Below are 18,118 nucleotides of genomic sequence, written 5' to 3' on the forward strand. Positions count from 1 at the left end.
TGGGAGTGCCTCGGCTTTTGCCCTGGGGTGAGAAGCCACTGAGGGCTGTGGTGCAGCCACCACTGCCACATGGCAGCTTCAGCTCCTGGCCTGCAGTGTAGGGGAACTAAGCAACCAGTCTGAGGGGTAATTGCTCTTGCTTTAACCTGCTTGGATCTGGATTGCGGTCTAGGGTGGAGGTCCTGGGGTGTGTGTCCAGCTTGCCAGAGCATGTGGAAGCTTCAGCAAGTGGTCCCAACTAATACCTCTGGCAGCTGAGAAAACCTCAGCATTTGGGACAGAAGCTTTCCTGTCTGGTAGCAGAGTCCTACTGTGGCAAAAAGCCCAAAAGTCAAATAAATGAGTAGCAACATGCTCAGACAAAGGAAACAAAGCAAACAGAAGAATCCATCATTAGACTCCTATTTGGGGGACAAAAAGGATCAAAGCATGAAAGAGTAGGAAGACAGTGAAGTCAGAACTCCTGCACCAAAAGCTTCAAAGAAAAATACAAGCTGGTTACAGGCCATAGAGGACCTTAAAAAGCAGATAAGAGAAGTGGAGGAAAAACTGGGAAGAGAAATGAGAACAATGTAAGACAATTATGAAATGAGAGTCAACAGTCTGACTGAGGAAAATAACACTTTAAAAAACAGACTAACTCAAATGGCAAAAGAGGCTCAAAAAGGCAATGAGGGGAAGAATGCCTTAAAAAGTCGAATTTGCCAGATGGAAAAGGAATCTCAAAAGCTCAATGAGAAGAATCATTGCTTCAGAATTAGATGGGAGCAAATGGAAGCTAATGACTTTATGAGAAATCAAGATGCTATTAAACAGATCCAAACAAATGAAAGAATAGAAGGCAATGTGAAATATCTCATTGGAAAAACCACTGACCTGAAAAATAGATCCAGGAGAAATAATTTAAAAATTATTGGACTACCTGAAAGCCATGATCAAAGAAAGAACCTAGAAATCATCCTCCAAAAAATTCTCAAGGAAAACTGCCCTGATGTTTTAGAACCAGAGGGCAAAATAGAGGTTGAAAAATCCACTGATCACCTACTGAAAAAGATCCCCCCAAAATAACTCCTAGGAATATTCCAGCAAGGTTCTGAAACTCCCAGATCAAGGGTAGAATATTACAAGCATCCAGGAAGAAACAATTTGAATATTGTGGAAACACAATCAAGATAACACAGGATCCGGCAGCTTCTACTCTGAGAGATTAAAGGGCTTGGAATATGATATTCTGGAAGGCAAAGGAGTTGGGATTAAAACCAAGAATCACCTACCCAGCAAAACTGAGTATCATATTTCAGGGAAAAAATATGGTCATTCAGTGGAATAGACGACTTTCAAGCATTCTTGATGAAAAAAACAGAGTTGAATAGAAAATTTGACATTCAGGTACAAGAAGCAAGAGAAGCATGAGAAGGTAAACAGGGAAAAGAAACAATAGGTAACTTATCAAAGTTGAACTATTAACATTCCTACATGGAAAAACGATAAGTGTAACTAATGAAACTATACAATGATCTATCCACTGTCTCATTTAGCTGCTACTCTAAATTGTGGCTCTCTCTCTATGTTGTGATATTGACCTTCAGGTTGCTATTTCAAGTGTTCACCAGGAAGTTGAGAATTAGCAATGATGTCTGTAGTTCAAGAAAGTAATAAGAATTAATGCCATACATTTTAAATTTATTTGTATAGAAGTGATATAATTGAACTCAATTCTACACATTTATTAGGTATTTAATCTGTATTAGGCTATTGATTATATATTACAAATACACACATACACTGCAACATACTGTGTGACTGAGAATAAATAATTAAACCTCTGAGGTCTCAGTTTTCTCATCTGTAAATTAGATATAATCTTTCTTTCACTAATTACTTCACACTGTTATTATGCTAGCACAGGCTCAAACAAAAGAATCACTTTGTGACAGTAAAAATGTGAGTGTATGTGTGCATATGTGTATAACAGATATACACAAGCATATATATATATATTCACACACAGAAAGATTTATGCATAACTGTGTATATGTATGTATATAAGTTATATATATGTTATATATAGATATGTGTATGTGTACTAACACATACATCCACACAACATCCATGATACATGCATATTTGTCTATAGTAACTGATGTAACTAAGAACTGAAGTAACTCTACATGGTCTTATAAATGACTAAAATCAAACAACAGTTAACTCTAATCACTGTTCTATAAAGAAAGTCTAGTTTAAAATGTCCATCAACTTCATGATGAAACAGTTGTATTAATGTGGTTAACACCTTGTTCAATAGTGTAAGTCTTATTGCTTTAGTGAAAGCATTATGGACATTTAGTCTATGGTATTGTTGTAGAAAATTTCTCTTCTTGAAATTCCCACTTGTGTTAAGAAAGAATAAGAAATGTTGCTTGAAGAATTTTATTATAAGCACTTTCTGTAATTGAATCCCAAAATATTTCTTTATTCTTGCAGGTCTCACTTAGGTTTAATGGGTATTTAGTGTTTAAATAGTTTCACTTAAAATTGTTGCCATAAAACATATAATTAAAATATCTTCAATATTGTAAAGGAGTTTAAACTTAAAAAGAAGATCCCACAACTATAAAATACTGCAAAATAAAATAACAATTGAATTTTAATAACATTTCACTTACTATTGAACAGAAACCCCATAAAGAATCTTTGTTTGACTCTTTCAAAGTTTTGATTGCATCCAATAAATTATACTTTATTATCTAATAGGAACCCAATAAAGGAACACTTGCTTAAATACCTCCATAGGAAAGAAAAATTGTAACTATGTTTTTAATATCACCAAATCTGAGAATAGGAGGAGATGTTAGAAATTTTCTAATCCAATTTATTTATTTTATAAGTGAAGAAAATGAGCCTCAGCAAGAAATCTTACTTGCTTAGAGTAATGCAGTGATTTAGTGACAGAGATGTGAGTAGAACCTTTCTTCATATTCCCTTTACTATTTTTTTAAATATTTTATTTTTGGAGTGGAACCAATATGGCAGAGTAAAGGCAGGGATTTGCCTGAGCTCTCGCCCAAACTCCTCCAAATGCCTTTAAAAATGATTCTAAGCAAGTTCTATAGCAGGAGAACCCATAAAAAGATGGAGTTAAAAAAATTTCCTGTCCATGACAACTTGAAAATTTGGCTGGAAAGATCTATTGCATCAGGGTGAGAGGGGAGTGCAGTGAAATCCAGTCTGCATGAAAAAAACAAACCAGCCTTAGAAAACCTGGAGCAGGTCTCAGAATAACTGAATTCATGGCAGTGGTGTCCAGACCTCACAGTCAATAGATGCCAAAGACAACTTAGAAGGTCAACAGGAAAGATATGTCACACCAGGGTAAGAATTGAAGACAGTTCAGTGGAGGCCACACCAACACAGCCTCAGCCCCAGCACAGCCCCAGCCCCAGAAAACCAGGAGTAGGTTTTAGTAGTGACTGAATGAGCTGCAGCAGTGGTAGCTACTTTAGCTCTCAGACCACAGACTAAAAGGGCTCAAACAACAGGTCAGAAGGAGATTAGAGGGTCTTTTTGCTAGTACTATTGCAGTAATCTGTTGCTTTACCCCTACTTAGATCCAGGTCTCAGTATTGGGTGGCAGTCCCAGGGCAAGGAGGAGCATTATTGAGGCCACAGTAGAGGGAGAACCTTCCTTACAGAGCCAGGGCAGAAAACAGTGCTTGAGTTTACTCATAGACCAGAGCACAGGCTAGGAGAGGAGTAAACACCTCTCCTTAAATCATACCATTTTGAAAGAAATGGAAACTTACAGGTCCATAGGAGTATCTTTGAAAACAGCTGAACAAAATCCCTGAAGCTTGGAAGATTGTGCCGTCCCCCAGGAAGCAGAGCCTTACTTTAACAAAAAGTTAAAAGTCAAGTAATAATCTGTGGAAAAGAGCAAACAATGGGAAAAAAAAACAAACAAAAACCTCTGACTATAGAAAGTAACTATGGCAACAAGAAAGATCAAAACGCACATTCAGAAGAAGACAACAAAGTCAAAACTCCTACATTCAAATCCTCCAAGAAAAATAAGAATTGGTTTCAGGCCATGGAAGAGCTCCAAAAGGATTTTGAAAAGCATGTAACAGAAGTAGAGGAAAAATTTGGAAGAAAAATGAAAGTGATACAAGAAAATCATGAAATACAAGTCAACAGCTTGCCGAAGGAAATAACACTTTAAAAAACAGTCTAGGCAAATGGTACAAGAGATCCAAATGGAGAGGAGCATTTTCTCTGCAATTTATAATCACAAAGAGTTGTTTAAAGACTGAAATGTTAAAAGAGTTACCCAAGGTCAGACTCCAGGACTAGAATGTACCTATTTTCTTTTTACTCTCTCTCTCTCTCTCTCTCTCTCTCTCTCTCTTTCTCTCTCTCTCTCTCTCTCCCTATTATCAACAACAATAATTGTCATACATATGTCTCTCTAAATTTTGCAAGATAATTTCTATTCATTCTCATTTAACCTTCAAAATACTCATTAGTGTATTATAATCCAGTAAAATAAATTAGGTTTTGAAGAAGATGTTGAGCTACATCTAGGATTTGACTTTTAAAGTCAAATGGAGGAGGAGTCTATATTTTCTCCTAAACTCAATATGGACCCATGAGGCTCCAATATTAAGTAGAAGAGTAACATGATCTGGAGGGTAGCTAGGTGGCACAGTGGATAGAGCATTGAATTTGAAATCAGGAAGAATTATCCTCCTGAGTTCAAATCTACCTTCAGACACTTAGTAGCTGTGTGGTCTTGGGAAATACATTTAACTCTGTTTGTCTTAGTTTCTACATTTGTAAAATGAACTGGGAAAAGAAATAATAAATCATTTCACTATCTTTGAACAAATCCAAATGTGGTTAAAAAGAGCAAGACAAAACTGAACAACAACATTATCTGCATGTTAGGAAAATAATGTTAGCATCTTATATTAGAAAGAAGAGAAATACAGCAGAAATAGCCTGTAGAAGGCTATTAAATTTATTCAGGTAGAAACTTAAGGGAACCTGAACAAAAGTGATTGCCAAATTAGGAAGAAACAAGAGGACAAATGAGAGAGGTAGTGTAGAGCTGGGAATGAAAATATGTTTCAAGGGAAAAGATACATAGAGTGTTGGAAACTGAGGAGTGTAGGAAAAAACTAAGTTTAAAGCCTAGGTGACTAAAAGAAGGGTAATATTCTCAAAATAAAGAAGGGAATTGATAGTGATGCAAGAAAATCATGAAAAAATTAGTCAACATATTAATAAAGGAGACACACACATACAAACTGAAGAAAATAACTCCTGAGAAAAAAATAGGCCAAAGAGGTAAAAATAAATGTCTAGTGAAGAGACGAATGCCTTGCAAAGCAGAGTTGGACAAAAGTAAAAATAAGTATAGAAATCCACTGAAGAAAAGAACTCTTTAAGAAATCTGAGGTAACATATCATACCTATCAGATTGGCTAAAATAAAACAAAAAACAGGAAAATGGTAAATGTCAGAGAAAATGTGGGAAAGTTGGAAAAACAACGCATTGTTTGTGGAGTTGTGAACTGATCCAACCATTCTGGAGAGCAATTTGGAACTATGATCAAAGGACTATACATGCACTTTCATCCAGCAATAGCCATGCTAGATCTGTATCAGAAAGGGATCATAAAAAAGGGGAAAGGACCTAGGTGTACAAATATATTTCTAGTAGCTCTTTCTGTGGAGACAAAGAATCAAAATTGAGGGGATGCCATCAATTTGGGAATACCTGAACAAGTTGTGGTATAAAAATAAAGTGGAAAACTATTGTTCAATAAGAAGTGATGGTCACATGGATTATTTCAGAAAAAACCTGGAAAGATTTACATGAATTGATGCTGAGTGAAGTGAGCAGAACCAGGAAAGCATTGTACACATGTACACATTGTACACACAGTAACATTAGGAGAAGACCAACTTTAATAGACTTAGGTCTTCTCATCAATGCAATGATTAAAGTGAGTTCCAAAAGACTCATGATGAAAAATAGTATTGAAATCCAGAGAAAGAACTATGGAGTCAGAATGCAGATAAAAGCATAATATTTTCTTTTTTTCCTTTTTTTGTTTTTGCTTTCTCATGGCTTTTCCCTTTTCTTCTGATTCTTCTTTCAAAACATAACTGAAGTGGAAATATGTTTAATATAATTGTACATATATAGCCTATATCAGATTGCATTTCATCTTGGGGAGGTTAAGGAATTGAGGAGGAAAATGTAGAGCTCAAAATCTTATAAAAGTGAATGTTGAAAATTAAAAATAAATAAATATTTTAAAAAGGGAAAAAAAATCCTTAAAAAGTAGAATTGGTCAAATGGAAAAGGAGCTACCAAAGCTCACTAAATAAAATATTCCTTAAAAATTAGGATTGAATAAGTGGTATGTAATGACTTTATGAGGTATCAAGAAACAATAAAACAAAATCAAAAGAATGGGAAAAATGAAAGAAATTGATACCTCATCGTGGAAATAACTGACCTGGAAAATAGACCCAGGAAAAGAAAATTTACTGATCTACCTGAAAGACATGATAAAAAGCCTGAAGAACATCTTTTTATACATTATCAAGGAAAATTCCCCTGATATATCCTAGAACCAGAGTGTAAAATAGTAATTAAAAGAACCTACCAATCACCCCTTCAAGAAGATCCCAAAGTGAAATATTGTAGCCAAATTCCAGAATTATCAGGCCAAGGAGAAAATACTGCAAGTAGCCAGAAAGAAAAAAAAATTCAAATATCAAGGAGCTACAGTCAGGATTACACAAGATTTAGCAGTTTCATCACTGAAGGTTTTCAGGGTTTAGAATATGACATTCCAGAATGCAAAGTAGCATGGATTACAACCAAGAATCAACTACCCAGCAAAACTGAGTATAATCTTCCAAGGGGAAAGATGGATATTCAATAAAATAGGGGAATTTCAAAATTTCTTGATGAAAAGACCAGAGATGAACACAAAATTTGATCTTCAAATACACAACTCAAGAGAAGCATCCAAAATGTAAACAGTAAAAAAAAAAATAAAACAAAACAAAACATGTTATTCAGTAAGATTTAACTCTTTCCTACACAGGAAGATACTACTTATAACCCCTGAGAACTGTGTCTCTATTAAAGCAGTTAGAAGGGGTATACCTAGAGAAAGGGTGTGGATACAAGTTGACTTTGGTGGGATAACATATGAAAGATAAGGAGTGGATTTTTAAAAATAGTATTATAATAGCAAAAGAGGAAAGAGAGATTCAGGGTAGCATAAATTACCTCAAACGAAAAGGTTCAATAGACCTATTAAAGTAGAGGTAAAGAAGAGAGGGTGTGAACATCATTTGAACATTACTCTCATCAGCTTTGGCTCAAAGAGAGAATAACATACACACTCAGTTTTATATAGAGATATATCTTACTTTACAGAGAAGTAGGTGGTGAAAAGGAAAAGAAAAGGCCAAGTGGTTGATTGAAGGGAGGGCATAAGTCATAGGAGAAAAGAGAAAGAAGCAGGGGACTGATAAAAAAGAGGGCAGATTAAGGGAGGTGGTTGTCAGAAGAAAATCTCTGGGGAGGAGGGACAGGGTGAAAGTAGAGAGTAAAGTGTAAACAGAGGGGAAATATGATGGAAGGAAATAGTAATCATAACTGTGAGTGTGAATGAGATGAGCTGTCCCATAAAACAAAAGTGGATAGCAAAATGGTTTAAAAACCAGCATCATACAATATGTTGGTTACAAGTAACACATTACAAGAAACACATTTGAAGCAGAGAGAAACACACAAAGTAAAGGTCTAAGACTGGGGTAGAATCTATTATGCTTCAGCTGAAGTAAATACAAAGCAATACAAAACCAACCAACAACAAAAAATTAGAGGTAGCAATCCTGATATCAGACAAAGCAAAAATAGATCTATTTATAGGAGATAAAGAGAGAAGCTAGATCTTGCTAAAATGTAACATAGACAGTGAAGTAATATCAATACTACATTCACACACACACACACACACAGCAAAGTGGTATGCCATCCAAATATTTAGAGAAGTTAAGTGAGTTACGGGAAGAAACAGCAAAACTATACTAATGGGGGAAAGTCAACTTCTCCCTCCCAGAACTGAATAAACCCAATCACAAAATAAACAAGAAAGAAGTTAAGGAGGTAAATAGAATTTTAGAAAGGTTAGATATGCTATACTTCTGGAGAAAATAAATTGAATGGGGATAGAAAGAAATCAACATTTTTCTCAGTGGCACATGGCACCTGCTTTAAAATTGACCATGTACTAGGGAATAAAAACCTCACAATCCAATGCAGAAAGACAGAAATATTAAATATATCCTTTTCAGATAATGATACAATAAATATTATGTGTAATAAAGGGTCATGGAAAGACATACCAAAAACTAATTGGAAACTAAAATTTCTAATCCTGAAGAATGAGTGGGTCAAACAACAAATCATAGAAACAATAATTTCATCAAAGAGAATGACAATAATGAGGCAACATACCAAAACTTCTGGGATGTAGCCAAAGCAGTTCTTAGGGGAAAGTTTATATCTCTGAATGCTTACATAAATAAAATAGAGAAAGAAGAGAGCAATGAATTGGCTGTACAACTGAAAAAGTGAGAAGAACAAAATTTTCAAAATAATAACAAATAGGAAATTCTGAAAATCAAAGGAGAGATTAATAAAATTGAAATTAAGAAAACTATCAAGCTAATAAACAAAATGAAGAGTTTGTTTTTAGGAAAAATAGATGAAACTTTTGTGAATTTGTTTTTAAAAAAGAGAAAACCAAATTACTAGTTTTTGTTTTTGTTTTTTAAAAGGATAAAACATGAGCTGGAGGAGGAAAAGGCAAAACCCTCCAGGATTCTTGCCAGGAAAACCAAAATGGGGTGACAGTGTTGGACAAAACTGAAATGACTGAACAATGATAAATATCCCCATTTGGGGTTTTCTTGGCTAAGATACTGAAGTGGTTCGCCATTTTAATTTTTCTCCAGTTCATTTTATAGACTAGCAACTGAGTCAAAAAGGTCTATGTGATTTGCCTAGGGTCATACAGCTAGTAAGTGTCTGAGGCCAGATAGATCACTTTTCTCAATTTGTGCCACATTTTCTTGCTTATATGAATTTTGTTATTTTTTTGTATTTTTTTTGTATTCACTGTCAATTTCAGCATTTCTCTATTGTTCCCATAGTTATCAGTCTTAATTATGATAGTATTCTATTATACTAATGTATCCAAAATTATTCGATTATCCTATTTGATGTAGTGTTTTGTTACTTCCATTTTTTACAAGCACAAATAGTAGTCCTTTGATAATCTTTAAGAAAATATGTATTTTGTTATTATAATTTGTTTTGCTTTATCATAACACATTCAGGGTATATTTTCATCATTGCAATTATTAGGCCAAACATTATTTTCTTTCTACATTTTAGTGCACATTATCAGATTGTTGAACCAAAAAGAAAATGCCTCACAATTTTGCAATTCTATTAGCAATTAATTAGTATATCTGATAGAAGAGGAAAGGGAAAATGGTCACAATGGAGGGGAAGAATAGGAAGGCAAAAGGGAATGGGTCAACCTTATTCCCGTTGAATTTAACTCAGGGAGGGAATGGCATACACACTAAATAGGGTATCTCATGCTACAGGAGAGTAGGGGGAAGGGGATGAGAGGGGGTGTGATGAAAGGGAGGTCAGGCTGCGGGGGGAGGGATGTTGGAAGCACCCACTTTTGAAAAGGGATGGGATGGGGCGGCCAGGTAGCACAGCGAGTAAGAGCACCTGCTCCAGTGTTGAGAAGACCTGGAGATCGAATCCCGGGCTCAGACAATTAGCACCCACCCAGAAACACCTGGTCATGTAACCTTGAGCAAGTTACTTAACCCCAATTGCTTAGGGGCAGCCAGGTGGCTCAGCGCGTAAGAGCACTGGCTCCAGTGTCAGGATGACCTGGATCAAATCCGGGCTCAGATACTCAGCACCACACCCAGAAATAACTGGCTGTGTAACCTTGAGCAAGTTACTTAACCCCGATTGCTTTAAAAAAAAAAAGAAAGAAAAGGGACGGGATCAAAGTAGAGAATAGAACAAGTGGGAGGTGGGATATGAGGGAGGGAAATATAGTCAGTCTTTTACAATATTGTTTTGCATCAGCCACACATGTACAACCTATACTGAGCTGCTTATCTTCCCAGTAAGGGTGGGTGACAAGGGAAGAAGGGAATGAATCTGGAATTCAAAGTTTTAAAACCAAATGTTTAAATACATACACACACTCACACACACACACACACACACACACACACACACACACACACATATATATATATTAATACTATTTTCATGTTATTGGGAAATAAGGTATACAGGCACTGGGGTATAGAGATTTACTGGAAAAGTTGAAAGGCGTATGGGAGAAAATATGGAAGAGAGCAGATTGGAGGAGGGGATATCCTGTGGGACTGCTATTTTGGGGTGGTGGGTAGGGGAAAAACGGGGAGAAATGTTGTAACTCAAAATCTTGCAGAAATGATGTAAATCAGAAGTTAATAAAGCATTTGAAAAAAAATTAGTATATCTGTTTCTTCACCATTGAGTGAATTTTATTTATTTTTGTGTTTTTAATGAGATGAGGTGGTGCCTCAAAATTTTGTAGTTTTGATCTCTTTGATTGTTAATGACATTGAGCATTCTTGTTAGTGATTATCATTAATTCATTTTACTGCTTCTGAAAACATGTTTGCTTATATACTTTAACTTCCTATACACTACTATACTGGTAAGATAAGTAAATACTGAAGTTGCTGATTTTGAATTAGGACTAATTTGACCTCAGTTGAGTTGAAATTTAATTTTGTACTTTTTATGAAAATAGATTTTCTAAAGAAATAGAAAATACATAAAATAGTTATGGAGCACTTTTACGTAATAAATGCATTTAAGTAGTTGAGCATATTGTCATACAAAAACAGATCTTCCCCATTTCAAATGCACCATTCTATTAATAAAAAAAACCTTCTAGACTTCTGCAGTACTATGTTACTATGTACTTGAAAGTAAAACATTTGCATTTCTTTAATCCATTCTAAATTACTGATACATTAATACTGGCTTTCCTCTAAATCAGTTATAATTAAAGTGGTAGTATATTAAGAGCAAAATTCCCGTACTCAAAATTGTTACAAATAAATATTCAGCAAGCATATTTCATTTATTACCATACAGAATATGCCTAGAATTTATCTTTATCTTAGCCAGTTATAAATGTAGATTTATATTTTCCTTTAGTCAGCATGTATTTATATAGAGAAGAAATGGAAATTCTGTTATAATATCAGTTAGAAAATAAAGTCAAAATGGTAATTAAAGAAGACAGGTAGCCTATTCCTGTTCCATAAAAAAATAATTTAAGTAGATGTTAGACTAGATAATACTCTATCACCTACCACATATTGTCACTCACTGAATAACTTCTTACTAGGTGAAAGAAATGGAAAGTACAGGTATTAATTAATGCACATCAATAAAAAAAAATACCTGGTGTGACTGTTGCTGCTGACAAATTTCCACTATCATTGCATTGATTTATAATATATTATTTAGAAATACAACTTTTACCTGCAAAATTGATGACTTCCAGGCTCCCTGTTATAGGCAAGAGATTTTTAGAACATTGGGAACCACAGATGTTTTCATTTTAGTGCTTGGAATAGAACAAATTCAGTTTAATATCTAGCACTTATTCTAGCCTATCTGCAATCAACAAATATATTTCTCTCCAATGGAAGGTCATCAAAAACCAGCTAGTGTACAGTGTTTCACATCTAAAAAATTGCATAACTTTATCAATGTAATTAAATTATGGAATCCTCTACTGTTTTAATGACACCAAATAATAGAATTTGTGGGTTTCAAGGATTGTTCTTTGTGTCTAGATGTGTGTAATGGCAAGTAAAGAAGTACTTAGCACCTTGTTTCAGCTATTTAATTATTTAGCATCTTGTTTCAGTAAAAGTTTCTTTTGAAGCTTGCCCTGTTTAAATCAAGTCTTTGTTAAGAAACAGGACCTGTGAACCCCACAGTTGGGTGAACTTGCTGATGCAACAGGAAGGGGAGGAACAGGGAGGAGATAATGACCATATACAAAGAGAAGCTCAAGCTGGGAAAGGAAAGAACTGATAAGGGAACTCTTGTGGTGACAGAGTTGAGAAGGGGAAAACTTATGGTATCCTGGCACTCTATTTGTCTGTTTTGTCTGTGATGATTTTTGTTTGTATTACTTTGTACAGAAGCCCTGGGACCTTACTAGAAGCCCTGAAAAAGGATATTCTGGTTGTCTGTTTACAGAAGTCCTAGAGGAGGGTTTTGGAGGTCCTGGACTTTCCTGATGATTTGTGTTGACCTCTTAGACCTTGTTTGTGGGCCTGTGTTGATTTCACAGGCAGATTGTGAATTGATGATGGTGCTGAAAGTGAGTATGGATGTTGTTTTGTCTCTATTAAGCTTTGTCTTCCCAGAAACAGAAACTGTGAAGGAATTGAGGTGGACTGGACACTGTGAGCTTCAATATGAAACTGGATGAGGAACAGGGTGAGGAGCTGGACAAGGAACTGAGAGCTGCCCACCTTTGAATCCAGGTGGCAGTTGGGTAAATTCAGGGAAATTCTGGTACCATGGAAGAGCAACAATGCAATCTGAGAACCATCTTCAAGTCAAGATGAAAAGAACTCTCCTTGGGTCCTTAGTGCTGACTGAGAAGATCATGATTCAATGTGAACTAGGGGTGTAGAACTTTGACATTTGTTCTTTGTGTCCCTTGAGGAGGGACATCCTTAAGGATAATTGAGTTAAATACTTACTGAATGATATCTATTGTTTAAAACTATGTGGTCACTTTGGTGATAAGTTGTTATGGTATAACATTGTGAATGCTGTACTTTGGTTTCTGTGAATGTTTTGTCTTACTTTATTACTGAATAGAGAGTTCAGTATACTATGTGATCAGAAACTTAAAGCTGTTCACAGCAGCAGTCCTCTGGAAAGCTGCTTGTGATTGGCTTTACAGAGTAAACAAAAAACATATTTCATATCATAATTTCTACAACATTTTACAGATAGTGTAAATTCATGGAACTCAGGGACCATGACATGCTATCAATGAAAACTTCCAGAAAAAAATGAAATTATGACTATCTTAAAAGTAAATTAGTCAAGCTAATATAGTAACAATGACAATTTTACCTAAATTCAATTACATATTTAGTGCCATACCAATCAATTTACCTAAAAAAATACTTTATAGAACTAGAAAAAATAGTAACAAAATTCATTTGGAAGAATAAAAGGTCCAGGATATCAAGGGAATTAATGAAAAGAAATGCTAGGGAAGGTGGCCTAGCTATACCAGATTTTAATCTGTATTAAAAACAGCAGTCATCAAAACTACTTGGTACTGGCTGAGGAATAGAACAGTGGATCAAGGGAATAGCTTGGGTACATGAGACTCAGCAGTCAATGACCATAGCAATGTTTGATAAACCTAAAGATCCCAGTTTTTTGGGATAAGAACTCATTATTGACAAAAACTGCTTGGAAAACTGGAATAGAGAATGGCAGAATCTGAGCATAGACCATTATCTAACACCATATACCTAAACCAAGTCTAAATGGGTGCATGATCTAGGTATAAAGGCTGATACTGTAAGCAATCTCAGAAAGCAAGGAAGAGTTTCCCTGTCAGATTTATGGAGAGGGGAAGACTTTATGAACAAACAAGAATTATAGAGCTTTATAAAATGAAAAATGGATAATTTTGGTTATATGAAATTGAAAAGCTTCTATACAAACAATGCCAATGTAACCAAGATTAAGAGGGAAGTGGAAAATTGAGAAAGAGTTTTTACAACCTATGTCTCTGATAAAGGACTCATTTCTAAATTATATATAGAACTGAGTCAAATCTGTAAGAATATAAGTCATTTCCCAATTTATAAATGGTCAAAGGATATCGACAGGCAGTTTCCAGAGGAAGAAATTAAAGATATCTGTAAGCATATGAAAAAATGTTCTCAATCTCTTACTGATTAGAGACATGCAAATCAAAACAACTCTGGGGTACCACATCTCCCGGTCAGATTGTCTAAGAAGACAAAACAGGAAAATGACAAATCTTGGAGAGGATGTGGAAAAAATGGAACACTAATGCATTGCTGGTGGAGTTGTGAACTGATTCAACCATTCTCGAGAGCAATCTGGAACTATGCCCTAAGGGCTATAAGTAATTTATTTCATACCCTTCGACCCAGCAATACAAATTCTAGGATTGTATCCCAAAGAGATCATAGAAGTAGGAGGAAGATCCATATGTACAAAAATATTTATAGCAGCTCTTTTTGTGGTGGCAAAGAATTGAAAATCAAGGAAATGCCTGTCAATTGGGGACTGGCTAAACACATGGTGGTACATGAATGTAATGAAATAGTATTGTGCTATAAAAAATGAGGTGCAGATGGACTTCACATTTACCTGGAGAGGCTTATATGAAATGATGCTCGGTGAGGAGAGCAGAACCAGGAGAAATCTGTGTACAATTACACACACAACATATGTGTGATGACAAACTTTGATAGACTTGACTGTTCTTAGCAATGCAGGGTTATAAGTCAACTCCAAAAGACTTGTGATGGAGAGAGATGTTTACATTCAGAGAAAGAAGTAGAAAGAACAGAGTTTGAATTGAATGCAGATTGAAGCAAACTACCTGCTCTTTCTTTTTCTTGTTTGTTTTTATTTCCTCTTTCCCATTGTTCATTCCATCCCTTACAATCCTTCTTTATAACCAGACTAATGTCTAATGTGAAAGTATTTGCAGATCCTATATTTGATTGTATGCAGCCATGGGGGAGGGGGAGAAAATTTGAAACTTAAGGAATTGTGCAACTGAATCTTGTAAACTAAAAGTAAACAAACAAATTAATAAAGACCAAAAAAAGGTGAATTACTAAGTATCTTTGGAGGAACAAGTCTAGACAATTATTCCTAGAGCATGGCCTCTGTGCTTTGGAAGGTAAACCAAAATAATTTGCTAATTTACAAAGTGAACAATTCCGCCTTGATACCCTTTCAGGGTATCCTTTTGACTAAGTTTGATTTCTCCCTTCTGTTTTGGAAAAATACCATGGTTTGTTAAGTGTGTAATTGCAGAATGCTGTGTCAGTAAAGAAGATATATTTGGACTGGAGTAAAGGGCTGATAATGAAGCTCAGATGTGGCTTTTTCTGATCTTTTCTGTAACATTGTATGGTAAATGATTGATTTTACACGAAAAAGCGATATGCCTATATGGGCCCAGTATAGTATCCTATGCAAAATTAAACCTTTAGTAAGTGAGGAGGAGACCCATCAGAAGTAAGAAGAGAGGGAGAAGGACATATATAGTTTCATTTCTCCCTGTTTTGGGAAGTTCTTATTTTCTTTCTGTGTATGCTTCAATTTGACTTCTGGACTAAATCATTTAAAAAAGTGCCAATCAGGGTAGGAGGTCCCTCGTTCCTTCCGCCCCCCCCTTCCCCCATTCTTTACAAGCCGCGTTTGAGCCTCAGCGCTTCCTCTTTGCACCTCGTGCTGACCACGGGGATCTCCGGAGATAATTGGCAGAAGCGCTGCAAGACCCGGGGCAAGTGCAAGCCCAACCACGATAAGTGCAAGTAAGGGCGCAGAGGCCTGCCCGCCAACACCAAGATCGGGTCCCGCGGCATCCACACAGTTTGAGTCTGTGGAAGCAACAAGAAGTATCAGGCATTGAGACTGGACGTGGGCAACTCCTTCTGGGGCTCCAAGTTATGTATCTGGAAAACAGCGATCATTGATGTGGGCCGCAACGCCTCCAACAATGAGCTAGTTCGTACCAAGACTGGTGAAGAGTTGCATCATGCTCATCTGCTCATGGATAGTAAGTACCCTGTACCATCAGTGGTATGAGACACACTACATGCTGCCCTTGGGCCAGAAGATGGGAGCGAAGCTTACTTCTGAGGAGCAAGAACTTTTAAAGAAAACGCGTTTTGCTTTTTTTTTTTTAAGATCCAGAAGAAATGTGAGGGGCGGAAGAAGAACGCCAAGATCAACTCACTTCTGAATGAACAGTTCCATCAGGGCAAACTCCTTGCCTGTACCCAACGCCAGGCCAATGTGGCAGAGCAGACGGCTATGTGCTCCAGGGAAAGAGCTTGAGTTCTACCTAAGAAAGATCAAAGCCCAAAAGGGCAAAGAAATCCTAACTTGGACATTGTCTAATAGAATAAATCCCCAGATTATTTGCCAAAAAAAAAATGCCATTTAGACTTTTCGGGCTTCTATGCCACCAATTTTTGATTCCTCTTACATGTTAGAATTTGAAGTTATAGAAGTGACTATAAAGTAAGTTACACCTGGCACTTCTCAGTACCATTGTTTTAGTTAAACATTCCTGAATTTGTTTTTGCCTAGAAGCTCAACAGAAAGATCTCTCTGAGTTTATTAGATTATAATTGGCTCATGTACAAAAATAAAAGGAAAAAAAGCTTAGTAGAATTCAGCTCATTCCTTTTCATATTCCTCCTCTGCTTTCCCCCTCCAACCTAATCTCATTCCATATACATTTCATTTTGTTGAATAGTTTTTTTTACTGCTAACCCAATATTTCAAGGGGAGAATATAACAACCAGATGGATAAATGCCAGTTAAATAAGTATTATTTATGCTATAATGTAGTGGCAATATCACTGGATTTAAAGCCAGAGAAGTAACTCTTCTACTAACTGCCAGTGAGATGCTAGCATTTCACCTAATCTGCATGAATGTTCTCATCTGAACACTAAAGGAGGGTGACAGACTTCCAGTAAAATATAACTGTATGAAAGATACTAGTAAAATTCACTTCCTTTCACAAAACTATCTCATAGAAAAGAACTAATATGTCACAGGAAGCAAAAACAGAACACATTAATAAAACAAAACAAGTCAGACTTCACAAAACAAAAACAAAAGACTTAAATAAGTAATCTATCCTACTCTGAGACACTTTGAAAGGGAAAGGAGAGAAATCCACACTAACAACACTTCTCCCTTCTAAGATAACTATAAGGAAAAAGGAAGTAGATGGACTACTGGTCTATTTTGCATCATTAAAACAAAAAGTGAGGCAATGAAAGGAAGTACCATTCCAATTATGTTAGGAGACATCTCCCAAACAAAGGAGGGAAGAAGTTTTATCCACACATGTAGTAGTCTACAGAATGCTAAATATAAAAAAACAAAAGTAGAATTGCATTTTTCCCTGAATGACTACTACTGAAATGCCATAAAAAAAAGATTAGAAGAACAAGTTGCTGATGATAACAATGACAAAAACTGTTTATATATTTATTCATTCCTTCATTATTTAGAGTATAGTAAATACCAGAAATAGATATACCACACTAGACTTATGAAACTTTTGTAATATGTTTTTATCTCCTGATAAAATCTGTGAAATGGCCAAGATCAAAGAATGGAACTAAAAGAACCTCCATGGGTAATATCTCCATGAACATATTAAAATATCTCAATAAGTGTCAAGTTAACATCTGAGTTGACAGGAAGGAATTTATGGAAGCAATGCGACACCTATACATTTACACGATATAATTGGGAAATGTAATCCTCCAGGAACTCAGACTTACTAATGGATACAGATTTTGTAAGGAAATGCACATTTATATTTATATAGCATATTAAAGCTTACAGAATGCTTTAAAGATATTATCTAATTTGATCCTTGCAAGAGTCCTTCAAGGTTGTTGTTATTATGCCCATCATAAAGAGGAAAGTGAGCTTCAAAGAGATTCAGTGCCTTGCCAAAGGACACAATTATCTGAGGTTGTGTGGGAATAATGTCTTTCTAGTTCCAACCCAAGTTCTCTTTTCTACTATTCAGCAATGATAGAATGTTTATTTTCACTCTGGGCTGTGGAAATGTCTGAATTTGTGTGTGTGTGTGTTTGTGCATGCATACATACACATATATGTTTATGCATACAT

The 18,118-nt window shown here is 35.7% G+C and overlaps 1 pseudogene; it reads left to right on the forward strand.

Moving 5' to 3' along the window:
* Nucleotides 1-15,541: 15,541 nt before the first annotated feature.
* LOC138148890 (small ribosomal subunit protein eS8 pseudogene) lies at nucleotides 15,542-16,400 on the forward strand (annotated as a pseudogene).
* The last annotated feature ends 1,718 nt before the right edge of the window (nucleotides 16,401-18,118 follow it).

Source organism: Petaurus breviceps, unplaced genomic scaffold (genome assembly GCF_028583685.1).
Source record: "Petaurus breviceps papuanus isolate PSGF00001 unplaced genomic scaffold, PetGlider_PUasm1.0 90842, whole genome shotgun sequence".
In the NCBI taxonomy this organism is placed as follows: Eukaryota; Metazoa; Chordata; class Mammalia; order Diprotodontia; family Petauridae; genus Petaurus; species Petaurus breviceps.